Genomic DNA, 15,942 nt, shown 5'->3' on the forward strand with positions numbered 1-15,942 from the left:
CTGAAGTTTTGAAAAAGCAATTGTAGACCTCAAAAGATTGGTGATATTTCATATGCCCTTTTAAGGCATGAGATTCAAAAAAGAAAGGGAAACTAAGGAAATAAACTGCTTAAGAAAATGTCTGATACATTTCTGGACTGATTTAAATCAGGATCAGAGATGAATTAGTAAGACCTATTACTTAGCTTCCTATAAATCCAATCAAAAGCCTATAAAACCGTAAAGGAATAGGACTATTTATAGTCAATAAACTTTGTATGGCAGAGGGTAACTACAAAATGGGAAGTTAATAGCTTTCTTGGAATTTTAGTGTAAACACAATCCAAGAAAGCAAAATCATACTACAAAGAGAAATTGACCTTTATGAAAATATAACTTTGGTTTGATGAACTGAATATGACCAGAATATAATTCTTGTAAGGATGACTTCATGCAAAAATACCCCCAAACTATAGGCATTGCGATTCATAAGGAACAAACTAAGCCCTTTATGTAAAAGTGATCTTACTATGGTCTCATAGCCCACATGCCAAAGTTAGGATTCCAACCCAGGTTTTCCTGCCCTCAAAAATCCATTATTTTGTCATTTACTACAATAGTATCATGGATTCTCTTCATTAAAGTAACTTTCCCCCATCATGCATTACATCATGGAAGGACATATGCAGAAATTAGAGTGGAAATTTTGTTTAAAAAGCTGAGTGTTGGTGGGTGTGGTTTGGCACAACTGTTGTGACAAATTTAAACAGGCATCAGTTGGAGAGCAAGCTATATTGAAGGCCCAGCTGAGATTTGTTGGTATACAGTTATAGTGGAGCCAGTTGGCTTAGTTTCATGATTTCCTATTCTAGCTCTTAAAAGCCTGGGAGCAGGTGTAGAGAAAGTCAGTGGCAACTACTTTCAAAGGGTCAGAGATTTCAAAGACAAATGAGTGATAGCTTAGGTTCTAACTAAGGTTTTGACAAAATTGTCATTGAAATAGCTAATTGTAGAGTCCAGGATGGGTTGGAAGGACAAGTAAATATTATAGCTCTTTATAAATATCTCATTTGACCCTCACAACTGGAAGTATGTGCTTTTATTAATCCCCTTTTATACATCAGGAAAATGAGAGAAATAAGTGACTTACCCAGAGTTACAAAGCTCTAGTAAATGTCTGCAATTGGTCAAATTCGCTGTTCACAATGCCTCCTAAGGTCCTGGAATAATAAAATGGTATCCAGGGATATAAAGTTGAAATATACTTGAATAGCAGATTCACGATGATTGTGCAGTGGTAGAGGAAGAAGGATAAAAGGTTGTATACAGAAAGAGAAGGACCGTCTTACTATAACATTTTAGAGCTACATTAGTTTTGTGATTTGATAAGGTATATTTAATCATTACACTGTAAGCTATTTTTCTGATTTGGTGTTTACTTTGTGTATGCCATGTTCATGAGAATAAAATATTTGAAATGATATTTTTAATGTGGAACCAGGCCATTATTTTTCCTTTAAAAATTTCAAGATATTTTATCAAAATTATAATTTCTAAATTGTACAAAACTTCCAAGCATTTAATATAAACTTATAAAGATTAAATTGTTTTATTTTACTCAGGCCAGATTTTACAATTATAAGGGGTAAAAATTATGGTTTTACTGAATGTTTAAGAATATGGTCACCAGGAATTTAGTTACTAAATTCCAATGAATTACTCAAGTCAGAATGACTTTTATGGTAGTTTTATTTACAGTGAGAGAGAGACAGAGACAGAGTTTGAGACCTTTCCACCAAGATGAGGGGCCTCTCCAGAGGCTAGTGACTCCAGAAAAGCCAAGGAACCATGGCTTTTTCACTCACCACATGTCGGTCCAAAGGGAAGCAGTCTGAGGTCTCAAGCCCAAGCTCCTCAAAGACCAAGTTCAAAGGTGAAGACCCCTCACAGGAAGTTACCCCCAGATTTAAAGACAGTTCTTTCCATCACTTCCTGTATCTTTGGTTCACTTTTTACATGTACCAATGTTGGCTTAAACTTTGCTTCGGTCTGCCCAGTTGTTTCTGACTTGTCAGTTGCTAGCACATCCTTAAGTGGGGGTGTATACATTCCTGGTAGCTAAATCTAAAGAATAAGTGGGGTGGAGTTAATCCCATCTTCACACAATGATCATTAATAACATCACATTTTAGACTATAATATTTATAATATGATTACATGTGAATTTATATTCAATGTACTCTTGGGATTTAATATTAACGCTTAGAAAGAGGAGATAACGTTGAGAAAATGCTTGAAGGAACTTGGGAAATGGGGGAAAAGGTTGTACAATTTTAATAAGTAATCTCAGTGTATTTCTTAAATGTAGAGAAAATGCTTTAAGAAAATCCAATATTAAATTTAAAACTTAAATCTTATTTAGCTTAATTTCATAAAATATTACTCCTAATTTTTTCTTATTCAATGCAAAAGATAATTTGGGGTTTTGGATTATTCTGTTCTGTAGCTTTTTCTGTCCATAACTCATATATCCTTACTAATATACCTTTTTAATTGAAAACAAATTTACTTTAAAAATTGCTCATTATTTGTAATTTAGGATGCTTTATAGCAAAACATTGTAACCATTGTAAATAATTTGTCAGGTACGTAATTATATTTCTCTTAGCTCTAAGTAGTATATCTTCAAGAGAAAATTTTAATTTGTTAAAAAGTCTAGTTTTTTGTTCTCTGATTTAGAATTAAACTATTTATAATGGATAGGGGTTTTTTTTTTTTAAGTATGATCTATTCTCTTTCATTCTGATGTCTCATTCCTTTTCCTGAGATTCAGAGGTATATTTTGTGATATTCAGACGTTAGTGAAATGTTTTTAGAATTATTGGTTTCTTTTTTTTTTTTAAGCCATGTCTTGGCTCATAAGGTCAAATTTTCTTATTTTTGTTGGTGTTAGTTGGATTTTCTAGTGGTCTTTTTTCCTGGTTTAATGTTTAATTCTAAGTTTTGGTTTCTTTTTCAGGTCTTTTTCTTGATGGCTGTTTCTTTTAGTGTTGTTCTTCCTCTTGTCTTTCCTGCTTCTCATGTTCCTCTGTGAGTGTTGACTGTTCCCTCATTTATTTTTAAAAAAATCTCTATTTGAAGTTCTATTTGCTTTTGGTCTGGCCCCATCTTACTTTTTTAGTATGGAAATTAAGTATGTATTTCAGATTTTAGCATAGTGCCTTGCGTTAGAGTTGTTGAAGATATAATCATCTGACATTCTTGAGGGATGTGTATCTTTTGGGATTTGCTTTTTTATTTTAAAAAGAGGCAAAAGTCAGAACAATTAGTGTTTGGAATTTGTCTTACTACTTCAGCTTTCCAGCAGTTTAATAGGAGTTAATAAATATTTTCTATTCTTTGCATTATATTCATTGTAGCCTTATAGCCTATTCAGACTAATGTAATTGTAATTTAAGTAAAATTTATTATTTAAGTCATTTAATCCTGGAAGACCTAATTAATGCCTTTTCATCATTCACCCTTCTACAAATAGTGAATCTGGATCCTAAGAAGCCTCATGTCATTTATTTTCTCAAAACTACATTTTAAGTAGAGGCAAGGACTTTATTCTCTAAAAATCTGTAATGAAGGGCAGCTAGATGGTTCATTGATAGAGAACCATGCCTGGAATTTGGAGCACCTGGGTTCAAATCTGGCTTCCTGTCAGTGTGACCCTGGACAAGTCACTTAACCTCAATGCCTAGCCTTTATACACACTTCTGCTTTGGACCTGATATTTAGTATAGATTCTAAGAAGGTAAAGACTAAAAAAAAAACGGAGTGAAGAAGTTGTGCCTGTTGGGACTAATATCTCTTATCTATGAGTATTCTTATTATCCTTTCCAGATACTCAACTGTACTATCATACCAGAACAAAATAATAATTAATTATTGATTAATAGGTTTTTATTTTATATAAGTAAACCTAGATTCCATTTATTCTTTAAAAATTTTTAATATTCTAACTTACTAAGCTCTTAAGTACCCATGATATCTTAATCAAACTTATCTCATGACAGTTTCATGAGAATGTCTTATAAATAAAGCATTGTTGTCATGGAGGTGGCAGTGGGCAGAAGGAAAGATTAGGAAAAAATGGGCAAACATTTTAGAAAGATTTATTGGTTAAAGTTTTTTTTAAAACCCTTTCCTTCCGTCTTGGAATCAATACTGTGTGTATTGGCTCCAAGGCAGAAGAGTGTTAAGGGCTAAACAATGGGGGTCAAGTGACTTGCCCAGGGTCACACAGCTGGGAAGTGTCTGAGGTCAGATTTGAACCTAGGGCCTCCCATGTCTAGGCCTGGCTCTCAATCCACTGAGCTACCCAGCTGCTCCCTTATTGGTTAAATTTAAAAAATAAATAAAAATAACAATTTGTTATATTAGTGGGCTGATTTCTTTACTCATTTAATATATCTACCATGTGTAATGCACTATGCTAGACACTTGGGGAAAGATAAAAGTATAAATAATTTATGATTTCTTCCCTTAAAGATTATAAGCTAAATGGAAATAAGACATTTTCCATGTAACTATAATACAAGTAGGATATTATCAATGCATAAATTAATATGGAGGCAATCAGATATATGTAATAATACTTTTTAAAGAGCTAAGAGATCATTCAGAAATTTACCTCATTAGGGAAGGTTTCATAGAGAGGTACCTAATAATTTAAAGTTATCTTTAGTAATACACCTTAAATTATAAGTCAATAAAATGTCTCTAAAATTATCTTAAATAGTACATTGACATGTGGACATTTTAGATAGGAGGTATTAGAGAAATAAAGAACAACTTTATCAAAGGCACAGAAGCAGAATACAGACTATTTGGATAGGTTAAGTAGTTTTTCTAAAGCATAGAATAATTTAGGGGGAATAGTCTGAGATAAGGGTGGGATCAGATTTTGGAGATCCTTGAATGCTAGGCTTAAGGATTTTGAAATTTATTTTCTAGATAACATGGAGCCATTAAAGGTTTTTAATTAAAAGAGTGATGTAATTAGATTTGTGCAACAAGAGGATGACTCTAAAAAGTGATGGATAGAATTTTTTTTTCCTGAAAAGATTTAAATATCACCTTTGTCTTGATTTAGATGAAAAGATATAGATTTGAAGAAGTAAAATATCTAAAAGTAATTTTCTGATTTCAGTATGATGACGTACCACACCAGTTACTGGGGGATTCTTCTAAGATGGTTAGGATTGATCCTGAACTTTTGTATTCAATAGATCTCCACTTGACTTAATCATCCCTTCTGTCCTCTACCTTTCCTTTCAGAACTCCTTTCATAAAAAGCTGTTTGGTCTAATTTCTTCTCTTCTCAGACTCTCTTCTTCACACCTTTCCCTCTGGCTTCCAGCCTCTGCTCAACAGAAATTGCTCTCTTCAAAGTTACCATTCAGTTTTTAATTGCCAGATATGATGGTCTTTTCTTAATCCTCATCTTTTTAAAATTTTTTTGTAGCATTTTCTAGTTATCACTCTATCCTCTAAAATAATCTTTTCTCCAGGAGTTTTTGTAATGTTTTCTTCTTACTTGGTTTTCATACTATTCATGTGACCATTCCTGTGCTGGATCATCATCTATGTCATGTCCTCTGTGAATGTTTCCCAAGAATTCCTCTGAATTATTTTTTCTCTCTACACTTTCTTGATAAGTTGATCAGCTTCTATAAGTTTATCATCTCTATAAAAATGTCTTCCCAGTCCACACATTCAAATCTAGTCTTTATTTTGCTCTTCATTCCTACATGATTCCTTAAACTAGATAGATGTGCTATATATATATATATATATATATATATATATATATATATATATAGGCTTTTTGAACTCTTGCTGTCCAAAACAGAAGTTGTTATTCCTTCTAGACCCACCCTTTTTCTGCTTCCAGGTTCTCAATTTCAGGGTCATGCTCATTTCTTCAGTTCCTTCAATCCACTTATTAGTTATTTGTCAGGTTTTCTACTTCCACAGTAGTTTTTGCATTTATTTCTTTTCATTCTCACAGCTACCACCCTAGTTAAGTTTTATCTCTTGCCCTGGACTATTGGAACAACATGTTAATTTTTTAATCTTCAAAAAATCTCCCCTCTTGAATCTGTCCTCAGCATAGCTGCCTAAATGATATTCCTAAAGCATAGGTTAGATTACATTTCTTCCCTACTGAACAAATTACAGTGGCTTCTTATTTTTGAGATAAATACAAATGTCTCTTGGCATTTAGAGCCCTTCACAACCTGGCTCTAACTTAACCTACCACCTTTATTATACAGTACTCCCCTTCATTCTGTGTTCCTGCTAACCTTTCCTTATCGTAGTTCTCATATTGACATAATATTTTGATTTTTTATGCCTTTTAATTGGAGACTCCACACAATAGATTGTACTGTTAGTGGCTTCTTCCACACTTCCATTACTTGGTTTTATTTTGTATAGATTTTGCACATACTTTTGTGTACATCATGTTTCCCTTGATAAAAGGTAAATTGCTTTAAAACAAATACTTATATTTTTGTTTTTATATCACTGGCACTAAATATAGTACCTGCCACATAAAGGAGGTTACTTAAATGTTCGTTGATTATTATTTTGCTTTATTGCCATGGGGTATGTTATTTTTGTTGTTCTACTTCATTCTTTATCAGTTCATATAAATCTTCCCCACATTTCTCTGAAATCCTTATTTTCATTATTTCTTTGGACTCAGTATAGTGGAATATTTATGTTTCACAATGTGTTTAACTGTTCCCTACTCTTTGGGCATGCATTTTATTTTCAGTTCTTTGGTGCCACAAAAATGTGTTGCTATTAACATTTTGCTGTATATATGATTTTGTAAGCCTAGCAGTGAGATTTTTCTGGGTTAAATGATAATACAATCATAGGATTATACATCTACTACTTGAAGGGACCAGAGCCCAGCTTTCCTTATTTCAGAGATAAGGAAAACTGAGGTCCAGAAATATTGTGCTTCATGCCCATGGCCACAATGTGTTCTCTTGCTCCAGAATAGGTACATCTTGTTCCCTTTGGTGGCATAATTACAAGTTGTTTTCCATACCTGTTGGATTAGTCCATAGGCTCACATAGAATGATTTAGAACAGCTATTTCTTATGGTTTATTTCTGTCTTATGCTGGATGTGAGGTGAAACTTCAGGCTTTAAAACGTTTTAGTTTGCATTTTTCTTATTAATTGTTGTTTAGAAGTCTTTTATGTAGTTGATGGTTTGTTGTTCATCTTTTGAAATCTATTTGCTCATATTCTTAGCTACTAGGAAATTTAAATTAGTGTTAAAGTCACATTACTATATCTTGGAAACATATTTATAAGAGATATTTGAAATAATTTTTTTTCCTGGTGGTTATTTTTTGCAAGCTATTTTTAATTCTAGTTGTCAGATTTGGAAGCCAGATTGGAAGGAGTTCAAAAATGAGTGAGAGGTGAAGCAGTGTAGATGATGACTTTATTCTAGACTTTTGGCTATGAAAAGTGGGGGGGGGATATATAGGTTAATAACTTGATAGGAAATAACAGATTCAAGTCATGGACACAATGTTAACTCAGGTTTTAGAATTTTTCCTGGTAGGTCTCATAATTGAGTTTTATTACTTCACTTTTTTCAGCTAAGGATATAAACTTTAAGGAAATCCTTATTGAAGAGATCCTTAATCTTGGGTCTTGAATGTTTTAAAAATACTTATAACTATTTAATTATCACTGATACAAAATCTTAAACTACATATTTCATTTTGTGCTCTTAAAAACATCCTGAGAAAGGGAGTGCTAGTTTTCATCAGATTTCCCAACGGGGTATGACAAAAAAGGTTAAGAGCTTCTGTTTGGTGATATATTGACTATTAAGGTGGATACTTTGACAATATGTTTTTTGTTAGCCCAGAAGATATTATATCCCTATTCACTATTTGTTATATTAAAAAATACACATGGCCTAGTTTTGAATAGAGACTTCTATGTTTATATATGTATGTATATAAACATAGAAGTCTCTATATATGCATATGAGGGTATATGTTTACTTGTGGAAAGACTTATTTTCAAAACAACTTTATATGAAGTTATAACAGTTTATATACCTTTTTCTACCCATAGTCTATTTTTCAGATTTATTAATTTGTTTGATAGTTTAAGAAATAAAAAATCATCAAGGTGAGATAAAAATGTAACATTAACAACACAAAAGCAAAATACTAATGAGGCAATCCTCTTGATTCTGGACATTTTCCCTGGTGATTACTCATGTCTACATTTCTTTCCCTCTTCATGTCAAGCGCTTGACTTCCTTGGCTTCTTTCAAGTCCTAACTTAAATTCCACCTTTTAAAGGTGGAAATTCTGGTGCCTTCTTTCTGTTGGTTATCTCCACTTTACCGTATATATAATTTTGTCTGTACATAGTTATTTGAGTGTTGTTTCCTCCAATAGACCATGAAGACCTTGAGAGTCAAGACTTTCTTTTGCCTTTTTTTCCTCCCAGCACTTAGCACCTGACATTTAGCAGGTGCATAAATATTTATTGTCTTACTGATTAATTCAAGCATCAACACAGAAATTTTAATGTTTTTTAATAGTTATGTTGTCCAGTAGTACAAGGTGAACCTTTTGTTACCCATTGAGTCTGACAGCTCTAGAAAGTGCTATAGTAGCATTTTTCTTTTAAGATGTTAATATATATATATATATATATATATATTTAGTATAATTGCAAAGTGTGAGGCATTTTTGATGAACAAAATTGACTGACAGATTTTCTGGAAATTTTTTTCCAATTTTAGATTATATGTTTTTCTAATTTATTTATACTTATGTGAAATTCAGTCAATAAATTACCAAACTCATTTTCAGGAATAGGGGAGAGGGAAAAAGGATAGAAAATAGGACTGTATCAGATGCTATATTTGAGTTTGATAATACTTTTATTTAGGCTCTAACTTGAAACCTTTCAGTTATATTTTAAATTTTGTTCCTAAAGGCATCCTGATTGTGGTGGCTTCCCTTAATGGAAGTCGAGGTATCTGCTTTGTTTATAAAACAAATCATTGTAATTAAAGAGGAAATAACTGTTTCATTGTTTTATGCTAAAGATGTTTTTTGAATTTTACTCTGTAATAATTTCTGTTTTTTCAATCAAATTAATTAATGTTTCATGTTATTGAAGATTCTCCTCATGGCTGCCAGAGCTCTGTATGATGCATACTCTTTTTTTTACAAAAAAAAAATCAATTATTATAATTTAAAAGAAACTTCAGTCATTTGTTTATAGCTTTTACATGTTATCTTGCAATACATATTTCTTTGCTTTTCATATTATGAAAGAAGACAAATATCTCTTATACCAGAGAAAAATTCATGGAGGAAATAAAATGAAGAATGGAATGTTTCAATCTAAATTCAGGCTCTATTAGTTTTTCCTATAACAGATAGAAAAAGGATAACCTTTTTTGTTATGAGACCTTTGTAATTGTCCTGGATCTTTGCATAGCCAATAATACTTAAGTGATTGATAGTTGATCATCTTACATTATTGCTCTTACTGTATACAATGTTCTTCTGGTTCTGCTTATTTCACTTTGTGTCACTTCATATTAAGTCTTTTCTAGGTTGTTTTTTTTTTTGTGATCATCTTGCTTATCATTTCTTATGAACAATAGTGTTTCATTGTTATCGTATACCATAGTTTGTTAAGACATTCCCAATTGATTGAAATCCCTTTAGTTTCCAGTTCTTTGCCTCCACAAAAAGAGCTGATATAAATATTTTTGTATAAGTAAGATCGTTTTCCCCTACCTTTGATATTTTTGGATTCCCCTTAATTCTGGGGCCTTCCCTTTGTCAATTACCCCCAATTCATCCTACATATGCCTTTTACATAATTGTTTACATATTATCTCCTATTAGACTGTGAACTTCTTGAGGTCTGGGACTCTTGCTCCTCCTCTCTCCCTCTCTTTGTAACCTTAGTGCTTATTAGCACAGTGCTATTATTTGTGAGACAGACTGACATGAGATAACATACAATATTGGAAAGACTAATGGATTTAGGTCTGAGTTTTTATTCCTGGATTTTCCATTAATAGTTTTGTGACCTTGAGTAAATCATTTCACTTCTTTGAACTGTAATATCTTCATGAAAAAAATGATGGGTGTACACTAATAAGAGTAACAACTCACATTTACATATTTTGTATTTAGGTTTTAGTGAAGGGCATTATTACAACAACCATGTGAGAAATGTATTTGAAAGACACTGTATTGCCTGAGATAATGGTTAGTAAATTAGTAAAGATCAGGACTAGTATGAAAATTCCAAATCTTTTTAAAAATTTTTTTCATTCTGACCTTAAGCACCAAAAAAAGGGAGCATTTCCTTATACAGAACAGAAAATAAAAAGAGTTAGATATGCACTTGTGGCACTCCATTTGCCTGCTGTATATTTTCATACTGGATGTTCAAGAGATATCTTAAATTCTACATATTTAAAACTGAGTTTATTTCTTTACCCTTAAACCCTTCCCCAAAATTCCTTCTGTCTTTTGAAGCACTTACCCTTCCCATGTTCATAGGTTCATAATCTCTACATTATTCTTGACTCCTGACTCTCTTTTAACCTGTTTAGCTAGTCATTTGCAAAAGCTTTACATTTCTACCTTTACAACATTTCTCACATCTCTCTGTTCACAAAGAAAGCCACCAGCTTAGTTTAGGCCTTTATCACTTCTCACCACTTGGTTATTAGGAATAATAGCCTCCTCATTGGTTTTCCAGCCTCAAGTCTTTCATTCTACAAATTGCTGGCCAAGTAATTTTCATTCTCTGTATATCTGACCATGTGACTTCTTCACTAGGTCAACTCCGGTGACTTCCTTATTGCTCTAGAATAAAATACAAAATCTTCTGTTTGTTATTTAAAAAAATTCATTGTTTGCAGAGGAAAAGAGCCATCTTCCTTTCATATGGACCTTTATGACATGCACAGTCACTCATTCTAGATATGGTAAAACAATTTTTTTTGGAGACATTTTTAGATGTAGGCAGAAAAACTGCAAAGATAAGTCCATATAATTTTAATAAAATGCTTTTGATCGAATTGAGTCATAAATAAGTAAATGTTGCTTTTCCTCATATCCATCAGTACTTTGACAGTTATGCCAATCATTTAATATATTTAATCCCTCCCTCCCATCAGATATTTATAGACTATCCACAAACAGTAATATAGAGAAAAGGGAAAAAAAGCAAAAATATATATGAAATAGTGAACTTTTCCTCCTACTTGACCCATCTGAGTAATCTGCTCTTCAGCCCTCATGTTTAATAGTTGTTAATCTGCGACTCTCAGATCCCAGTGGTAAACAGTAGACAATCTGAATAGTGTTACATGTCATTTTCTGTATAATAAAATAGGTAGTTCAGCGAGTACAGTAAAACTGTTTGAGAGTAGTTTCGATTTTTTGGTATCTAAAGTACCCCAAACCTCGGAGACCCTTGAAAAATTCATCTTGACCAATCAACAAAATGGCTTCATTTGTAGCCTCTCTACTGTTTTTTAGAATGAAAGAAGCATACATATTTTTGAAAAGTTATCTTCATCTTTATACATAGTCTATGCTGTAGTCAGTTTATTGACTTTCGTGGAATATGCTTAATTTATGTAAAGGTAATACCAATAGGAATCTCATTTTTAGCACCTTTAATTTTGCATTCTCTTAAAGATGCTATTTTTTTTACCTTATGACTGACCGGTTTTAAAATACTGAAATTTCGTTCAATTTGGGGAACATATACATTAAAATGCATAAAAACATATGTACATTTATACATACATACATGCTTTCATATAGTGCTGTTATTCAGTTTGAGGCACTGACTTACCTCAGATGTGATAGACTCCATAGAGGTCTTTATGCACAATATTAATTATTCTGTGGGTATATTAATGTTGATATTTTCTTCTGTATATCAATTTTTCCTAGAGAGCTTTTGATATTTCTTCCTACTCTTAAATTCTCTTACTATCTAATTTCAATTTGACCCAGCATTTGTTTTATTCTGTAGCTGTACTAATGGCTGGGATAAAAGTAGTGGTACAAAAGTCACAGTGAGGGGAAGGAAATTATAAAACCAAAGAGGACAAGTGAAGTACAACTAGGGAAACTTTGTAGTGTCAATACAGTTTTAGCATAAACATGTATTCTTGAATGCTACTTGTTTTAGCTTTTACTAAACAAGTATCATTCAGGATGTCTGCCTAAATTTTTTTAATGCCATTTTTATCTATAATCCTTCAATTTAGGCCTTTAAATGTCATGTAGCTAAAATATTTTGCTTTGTTTTAAAATATTGCAACCTTTCTACAAACAGTGGCTATAAAGTTGTGTTCTTAGTCAATTTCATTAGACGACTGCTTTGTCTTGAACTCTTTAAAGATTTAAGAATGTGTTGCATTAAAAAGATTTTGTCATTCCATTAGGATATCTCAGAATATTACATCATTGTGTCACCCTGGTTTTAATTTTATTAAATTCTTTAAAACAGGAGAGTAGAATTATAATTTAATTAATTAAAAGTCTATTAAAATTATTTTTATTTTTTTCTGGTTAGTTGATATGGGCATAACCTTAATATTGCACAATGAGTTCACATTTAGCTTTTTTTTTTTAAATGAAAAACATAAATCAAATATTTAGCAGATTTATTTCCTTGGAAACTAGTAAATCCTGTTGGTTTTCTACATGGAAATGAATATTTTATTTGCCACATGAAATCAGTCACTATTACTTTATAGTGTGTGAAGTAATTGGAAGGCACAGAGCAGAGAACAATTGCCTTAGAGTCAGTAGGCCTAGATTCAAATCCTGCCATTGGAATTTACTGTTTCCTAACCTTGACATAATCACTTAAGTAGAATCAGTTGTTTTGGATGGCTTCTGAGAGGGCCCTTTTGCCTTTGCCTCTAAGATACTCAGATCCCAAATACACCTAGGTTTTTTTGCTTTGGGCCTAAAAAATAAATTTTCATTATAAGTTCATTTACTTTATGGCTGAACTTTACCATTAAGTCATTCAGCTACCATCTTTGGACTGATTACATAATTCACTTTTGTCTCTTGGACAGTGATTAACAGAATTCATACTTAAAACAATTTCCCCTGATCAGTTTCTATGTTGCTTGTTTCATATACACATTTATTTTTTAGAGCTAACTGCTACTTATAAACATGTTCATATTTTGGGAGACCCGATTAATGCCATTAGATGGTATTATCACCATTTACTTAACTTTGAATTAATTTTGTTATTAAAGCATGCATCTGAAAGTAAATGAGGCAGCTAGGTGACAATGTTATTAAGAGGTACATTTAGAGTCAAAATGACTTGAGTTCAAAAGCGCCTCAGAAACTAGGTGAATGACCCTGAACAAGGCACTTAACCTTTCTCAGTCACCATTTCCTCTTTGTAAAATGGGGATAATAATAGCACTTGCCTTATAGTATTGTTGTCGGGACCAAAAGAAATAGCATAATTCTTTGCTCTTTATGAATGCTATTATCATTATTTCTTTCCTTTTATTCTTCTGAATTAATTTCCTATACTGTTGCTTTTACTAGCATTATTTCATAAATCATAGATTTAGAGCTAAAAGGACCTAACTTTCTCCAGTCCATTTTTCATTCGTTTCATTCAGCTGCCGTAGTGATTTTTCTAGAGTCCAAGCCTGACTTTGACAACATTCAACTTATCCAAGGTCTTTCCATTGCCCCTGAGAGAAATATAAACTTATCTTTTAAAGCCCTTTATAACCTAGCCCCAATCTAAATTTTCAAATTTATTAAGATGCTACTCCTCAATAAATGATAACATTATGTCCCATCTTTATGCTTTGTTTCCAAAAGGCCCTTTCCCCTCCCTTTTGCCTTTTAGAATCTTATTTCTTTCTGAAAATTGCACAAGTGACACCTTCTGCATGAACGCAATCCTGATTCTCTTTCAAAATATACCTTATACTTTATATTTTGTTTGTATTATTTATGTACATGTCTCTTTTCTCCCTGAGGACTGGAATTATTTTATATTTGTCTTTGAAACCCATATGCTAGTCCCATGCCTGGCATGTGGTCAATACATACTTAGTGAGAATGATTGAATGATTTATTCTGACTCCTTCATTTGATGTGGAAACTGAGGCCCACAGAGGTTAGGTGACTTGAGTCACAATTTATACTCATGTACTCTGGATCAAAGTTCAATACTCCTACCACCCTATACTTTCTAAATATATGGTTTAGGACATTAAAAACAATATTCAGCACTTAAAATCTTACAAGTTACTGCTGGCAGTTGTAAAATTCAGGGTAACTGTTGAAAAAGACTCAGAGCCAGGTATTTATCTCAGTTTAGAACTAAAGATAGGATTGTTCTGGGTAGTCTCACAAGTTTTTTTTAGGGCTCTTCTGGCATTTTATTCTCTGTGTGCTACCCTCTCTTCCCCAGCCTCATTCCACATGCAGAGGAGTTTATTCCTTAAGCTAGAAGTTTGTTTTCCTGCTATCACTTGAACTCCGCTACCATTTTACATGAACACACAACTAGGGCCATTGATGTGTTGTGTCCTAGTAACACATTCTTAGGTATTTTTTGATGCTTCCTTCCAAATAAATTTTAGATTTGTTTGGCAAGTAACGTAGCAAGCTCGTGATTAAATCTTGAATGAACTTAGAATGGAAGTGAACTTGAAAACTTTTTAGGCTAGAGCCTTCATTTTTACTCATTTGATTAAGGAAACTAGTTTAAGATATACTTTTTCATAATTATAATGAAAAATTGTTTTATGCAATTTAACAAACATTTCTTAGCATCTATATTGCCCCCCAAATAAAGCATCAACTATAGCTTGTCTTACTCAGTTTAAATATTGGTTGCTTACTATATCCACCCAATCTTTCATTCAAATGTTGAAAAGGTTAGTCACCATGTGATTTTTTTTTTTAAACCCCAGGAGCTCTCAGACATTTTTTTTTCTTTTAATTATTTAAGGGATTTTGATCTGTACCAGTGAAAGGAATCAATGTCAATGAAATCACAGATCCTTGAAGTGTCACATTATTGTACTGATTTAGTGTAAATATATTTTACAAAGATAGAATTTGGGGAAGAAAGTTTATAATTAGCCACTGAAAATAACTTCTGGTTGAGCAAGGAGTCAGTTAAGAACAAAACAAAACATTAATGCTGATTAAAGTAGATGACTTCCTAGAAACTTGATTTCTCTTCAACTTGTTTATATGAAAATTCTTGAATCCTCTTAAAAACATTAAATCTGAGTCATTTCCCTCCATTGACATTGAAAAGATTTGAATTTTTTACCTGAAAGAGGAGCTAAGTGAAGAAACTTAATCTTCCAAAGAATTGAATTTACATGTCTTTTATATCTTAAAAAATCAAATTTCTTGAAACCAAAAGAGGTAGGTTTTCTGCTAGTAATAATAATTTGAGCAAATAGTAAAATAATATGTTGGGTATGTGTGGGCTTGTGATATGCTGAGAAAAAGTTCTTGAATTTGCCTTTGATCATCAAGTTTACTTGTTTGATCTGAATCGTTGATGTTACCTTAAAATATTTGTCACTCCAATAACATCATCCTATAACTTTTGGCATATTTATATAGTAATTTTGTCTTATGAAACAAGAAGCAGGCCTGAATTAAGATTATATATGTGTTGATATATGTGTTGATATATGTGTCTGTAGAGTACACTGAAGATGAGTGACTTAGTTGAAAAACAAAGTGCATGGATTTTGAGCAAAGTTCAGATAGGAAATAATAAATACTTTGTTTCTAAAGCAAAGCTTTAAAATATAATTATTGAAATTCTTTTCACATGATTTATCTAA

General features: G+C 32.2%; 1 protein-coding gene across 1 annotated transcript in view; it reads left to right on the forward strand.

The window, feature by feature from the left end:
• CDC73 (cell division cycle 73) overlaps nt 1-15,942 on the forward strand; it is a 174,205-nt gene that overhangs the window by 88,083 nt on the left and 70,180 nt on the right. The gene's annotated exons all lie outside the window — the stretch shown is intronic.

This window comes from Monodelphis domestica, chromosome 2, assembly GCF_027887165.1.
Source record: "Monodelphis domestica isolate mMonDom1 chromosome 2, mMonDom1.pri, whole genome shotgun sequence".
Taxonomy (NCBI): domain Eukaryota; kingdom Metazoa; phylum Chordata; class Mammalia; order Didelphimorphia; family Didelphidae; genus Monodelphis; species Monodelphis domestica.